Raw genomic sequence first — 6229 nt, 5'->3', positions numbered from 1 at the left:
TCAGATCTAAACCTATTATGTTTTCATCAATATATGAGTGTTCTTGATCCTATCTTGCAAGTCTATAGTCACCTATTATGTGTTATGATCCGTTAACCCCGAAGTGACAATAATCGGGATACTTACCGGTGATGACCGTAGTTTGAGGAGTTCATGTATTCACTATGTGTTAATGCTTTGTTCCGGTACTCTATTAAAAGGAGGCCTTAATATCCCTTAGTTTCTGTAAGGACCCCGCTGCCACGGGAGGGTAGGACAAAAGATGTAATGCAAGTTCTTTTCCATAATCACGTATGACTATATTCGGAATACATGCCTACATTACATTGACGAACTGGAGCTAGTTCTGTGTCATCCTAGGTTATGACTGTTACATGATGAACCGCATCCGGCATAATTCTCCATCACCAATCCATTGCCTATGAGCTTTCCATATATTGTTCTTCGCTTATTTACTTTTCCGTTGCTATTGCTATCATCACTACAAAATACCAAAAACATTGCTTTTACTACCATTACCTTTTGATACCGTTACCACTACTATCATATTACTTTGCTACGAAATACTTTGCTGCAAATATTAAGTTTCCAGGTGTGGTTGAATTGAAAACTCAGCTGCTAATACTTGAGAGTATTCTTTGGCTCCCCTTGTGTCGAATCGATAAATTTGGGTTGTATACTTTACCCTCGAAAACTGTTGTGATCCCCTATACTTGCGGGTTATCAGTGACTCCATCCCGTCCGCCGCGTACACGGTCGACGGGAGAGCAGTTCTCTGATACCACGCCCTTCTGGTTCCTGTACGGAGTGAGGGGCGAATAGGTTTTTGGGCAGCGATTACGCGACTTCTTGCTTCCGATCATCTACTTCCTCTGCGTTTGCGTTGCCTTCATCATCGCCATGTCCACCGACGCCAAACGTGCCGCCGCCGAGAAAGCTAAAGCTGACAAGAAGGCCGCCGAGGACGCCACTGCTGCCACCAAAGCCGCGGCCTCTGCATGGCCTACTGGAGGGTATAACTCGTTTATCCCGCTCCTACTGTTTTCTGTTTTAGCCATGCTAGTGTTATACGTAGATCTTTCTGCAATTAGCGTAGTATGTGCTAGCTTGACTGAATATCAATATGCGTTTATTTGTGTCAATGACATGCTAGTGATTTACTCGTGGATTAATTTTGTCGAGTAATTTCCTATTTACTCAACAATCCAAAAACCTATTATGTGTAGGAATTTTTCGGCAAGTGGCTTTGCCGCTGCACTGAAACCAGATAAGTTTACCGGTTCGTATTTTAAGAGTTGGCAGACTAAGACCACTTTATGGCTCACGGCAATGAACGTGTTCTGGGTCACCGGTGTCTCCACGGGAACGATTGATCCTAAACAGGAGAAGGCGTTCAAGGAGGCCACCGTTGTGTTCCTCGGAGCAGTTCTTAGCGTGATCGGAGATAAACTGGTCGACGCATATTTACATGTGCATGTCGCCAAGGACTTGTGGGAGGCGCTCGAATCTAAGTTCGGGGCCGCCAATGCCGGGAGAGAGATGTATATTATAGAGCAGTTCCACAATTACAAGATGGTTGAAAACCATCCTGTGTTGGAGCAGGCTCATGAGATAATATGCATTGTTAAGGAGCTTGAACTTCTTAAGTGCGAGTTACCGGGCAAGTTTGTCGCGGGCTGCATAATCGCTAAGCTCCCTAACTCCTGGAGGAACTTTGCCACCACTCTGAAACATCAGAGGCCTGAATTCTCTGTGGAGGATGTCATTGGCCATCTGAGTGTTGAGCAGAATTCAAGGGCAAAGGACTCGCATGGAAAAGGGGCCGAAGGGACTTCTGTCGCCAACATGGTGAACCAGAAGAACTTCAACTCCCACAAGACCAAGGGAAAGAACGGTTTCCAACATAATACCGACTTTAAGAAGAAGGGTAAGAAGACCTTCAAGAAGAACAAGAAGGATGAGGGCTGCTTTACTTGTGGTTCGGTTGAACATTGGGCCAACAAGTGCCGAAACAAGTACAAGAAGTCAGGACAGGACTCCAAGTCCGTCAACATGATTGTGCACAACAATGATAATGGTGCACCTGGGTATGGTAATTTATTTACTATTTTTTCAGTGTTTTAGCCCACCGATTGGTGGGTGGACACAGGTGCAGGTGTACATGTGTGTGCTGACATTTCATTGTTCACTTCTTACCAGGTCACTAGCCACGAGTCTATATTGATGGGGAATGGCGCAAGTGCTTCTATTCATGGTGTTGGCACGGTCTATCTGAAGTTTACTTCGGGAAGGATCGTGCAGCTGAAGAACGTGCAGCATGTCCCCGCCATCAAGAAGAACCTCGTTAGTGGCTCCCTTCTATGTAGAGAAGGGTTCAAGTTGGTTTTCGAGTCTAATAAATTAGTTGTTACGAAATATGGACTCTGTGTTGGAAAAGGTTATGAGAGCGGAGGGATGTTCCACCTTTCCCTCACAGATTTTTGTAATAAAGTCGTGAACCATGTTCATTTGAATGTTAATGAATCTGAAGTTTGACATTCACGTCTTTGCCACATTAGTTGCGGTGTTATGACGCGGCTAGCCAAGTTGGATTTAATCCCGAGTTTTATTTTATCCAAAGGTTCTAAGTGCCTTTCCTGTGTGCAAGCTAAGCAACCTCGCAAGCCTCACAAGGCCGCGGAGGAGAGACACTTGACACCATTAGAACTCATACATTCTGATCTTTGTGAGATGAATGGTGTGTTGACTAAAGGTGGAAAGAAATACTTCATGACATTGATAGATGATTCCACTAGATATTTCTATGTGTATCTGTTAAGTACTAAAGATGAGGCTCTACACTACTTTAAAATCTATAAGGCAGAAGTTGAGAATCAACTTGAAAAGAAAATTAAACGAGTCTGGTCATATCGTGGTGGAGAGTACTTCTCAAATGAGTTTGATTCCTTCTGTGCGGAACATGGCATTATTCATGAGAGGACGCCTCCCTATTCACCCCAGTCAAACGGGGTTGCCGAGCGGAAAAACCATACTCTAACTGATTTGGTTAAAACCATGTTAGATACATCGGGTTTATCCAAGGCATGGTGGCGGGAGGCTGTTGGAAATATGCCCTAGAGGCAATAATAAAATGGTTATTATTATATTTCTTTGTTCATGATAACTGTCTATTGTTCATGCTATAATTGTGTTATCCAGAAATCGTAATACATGTGTGAATACATAGACCACAACACGTCCCTAGTGAGCCACTAGTTGACTAGCTCGTTGATCAAAAGATAGTCATGGTTTCCTGACTATGGACATTGGATGTCATTGATAACGGGATCACATCATTAGGAGAATGATGTGATGGACAAGACCCAATCCTGAGCATAGCTCAAAGATCTTGTACTTCGTTTGCTGTAGCTTTTCTGAATGTCAAGTATCATTTCCTTAGACCATGAGATTGTGCAACTACCGGATACCGTAGGAGTGCCTTGGGTGTGTCAAACGTCACAACGTAACTGGGTGACTATAAAGGTACATTACAGGTATCTCCGAAAGTGTCTGTTGGGCTGGCACGAATCAAGACTGGGATTTGTCACTCCGTATGACGGAGAGGTATCTCTGGGCCCACTCGGTAATGCATCAACATAATGAGCTCATTGTGATCAAGTGGTTGATTACGGGATCATGCATTACGGTACGATTAAAGTGACTTGCCGGTAACGAGACTGAACAAGGTATTGGGATACCGACGATCGAGTCTCGGGCAAGTAACGTACCGATTGACAAAGGGAATTGTATATGGATTGATTGAATCCTCGACATCGTGGTTCATCCGATGAGATCATCGAGGAGCATGTGGGAGCCAACATGGGTATCCAGATCCCGCTGTTGGTTATTGACTGGAGAGTCGTGTCGGTCATGTCTGCATGTCTCCCGAACCCGTAGGGTCTACACACTTAAGGTTCGGTGACGCTAGGGTTGTTAGGAAGACTTGTATGTGATTACCGAATGTTGTTCGGAGTCCCGGATGAGATCCCAGACGTCACAAGGAGTTCTGGAATGGTCCGGAGGTGAAGATTTATATGTAGGAAGTTGTCATACGGTCACCGAAAAGGTTCGGGGGCATATCGGTATTGTACCGGGGCCACCGGAGGGGTTCCGGGGGTCCACCGGGAGGGGCCACCTCTCTCGGAGGGCCTAATGGGCTGTAGAGGAAAGGGACCAGCCATACATGGGCTGGCTGCATCCCCCCTTGGGCCCATGCGCCTAGGGTTGGGGGGGGGGGAAACCCTAAAGGGGCGCCCCCCTTGCTTGGGGGCCAAGCCCCCTCCCCTTGGCCGCCCCCCTCTAGATCTCATCTAGAGGGGGCCGGCCCCCTTCCTCCTTCCCCTATAAATAGAGGGGCAAGGGGAGGGCTCCATACTACATCCAAGGCGCAGCCCCTCCCCTTCCCAACACCTCTCCTCCTCCGTAAGAGCTTGGCGAAGCCCTGCCGGAGTACTGCAGCTTCACAACCACCACTCCATCGTGCTGCTGTTGGAGCCCTCTTCCTCAACCTCTCCCTCCTCCTTCCTGGATCAAGGCACGGGAGACTTCCTCGCTCCGTACGTGTGTTGAACGCAGAGGTGCCGTCCGTTCGGCGCTAGGATCTTCGGTGATTTGGATCACGACGAGTACGACTCCATCAACCCCATTCTCTTGAATGCTTCCGCTCATGATCTACAAGGGTATGTAGATGCACTCCTCTCTCCCTCGTTGCTAGAAGACTCCATAGGTTGATCTTGGTGATGCATAGAAAATTTTAAAATTCTGCTACGTTCCCCAACAAAGGTTATGTTGACGGCATGTCATGTCCTGAATAAAGTTCTGACAAAGGATAATGAGATCACTCCCTATGAGAAATGGGCAAAGAGAAGGACAACACTCTCGTACTTGCGTACTTGGGGCTGTTTGGCGAAAGTCAATGTGCCGATCCCCAAAAAGCGTAAGCTTGGACCAAAGACTGTGGACTGCTTTAATTTGGGCTACGCTAAGAACAGCGTTGGCTATAGATTTCTAGTAGTGAAATCTGAGGTACCTGACTAGAAGGTCGATAGAATTAGGGAGTCTAAGGATGCTACATTATTCGAGGATATTTTTCCTATGAGAGATATGCAAAGCACTTCTAGACATAAATCTGAGGAGACTCCTGAACCTGCCATCCCTATGGAATATTATGAACAAACACATGATGAAAATCCCGAGGAGGATGACGAGGAAACCCTTGGTAGGGGTAAGAGACAAAGGACTTCAAAGACCTTCGGTGTTGATTTCTTCGTGTACCTCGTGGATGATATTCCTACTTCTATTGCAGATGCGTATGCCTCTCCAGAAGCTGACTACTGGAAGGATGCGGTCCATAGCGAGATGGATTCCATCATGGCTAACGGGACATGGGAGATCACTGAGCGTCCCTATGGTTGCAAACCATTGGGATGTAAGTGGGTGTTCAAAAAGAAGCTTAGGCCCGATGGTACCATTAAAAAGTACAAGGCTAGGCTTGTGGCCAAGGGCTATGACCATAAAGAAGAGGAAGATTTCTTCGATACTTATTCACCTGTGGCTAGACTGACCACCATTAGAGTATTACTCTCGTTGGCGGCCTCACATGGTCTTCTCGTCCACCAGATGGATGTTAAGACGGATTTTCTGAATGGAGAGCTAAATGAGGAAATCTATATGCAACAGCCAGATGGCTTTGTGATAGATGGTCAGGAAAGAAAGGTGTGTAGGTTGCTGAAATCTTTATATGGCCTGAAGCAAGCACCTAAGCAATGGCATGATAAGTTTAATACAACTCTGACATCTGTTGGTTTCGTTGTTAATGAGGCTGACAAATGTGTATACTATCGCCATGGTGGGGGCGAAGGAGTTATACTGTGCTTGTATGTTGATGACATACTGATATTCGGAACCAACCTCAAAGTCATTGAGGAGGTCAAGTCATTTCTGTCTCAGAACTTTGAGATGAAATACCTTGGTGTGGCTGATGTTATCTTGAACATCAAGCTACTGAGAGATAATGAGGATGGGATTACACTTCTGCAGTCCCACTATGTTGAGAAGGTGTTGAGTCGTTTTGGATATTCGGACTGCACACCATCTCAAACACCATATGATCCTAGCGTGTTGATTCGAAAGTCCAAAGGCACGGCTATAGATCAATTGAGATACTCTCAAATCACTGGTTCACTGATGT

The sequence above is a fragment of the Triticum urartu genome, chromosome 6A (genome assembly GCF_056163025.1).
Source record: "Triticum urartu cultivar PI428250 chromosome 6A, HENAU_Tu73, whole genome shotgun sequence".
Taxonomy (NCBI): domain Eukaryota; kingdom Viridiplantae; phylum Streptophyta; class Magnoliopsida; order Poales; family Poaceae; genus Triticum; species Triticum urartu.
Note: the sequence above shows the minus strand (reverse complement) of the source record.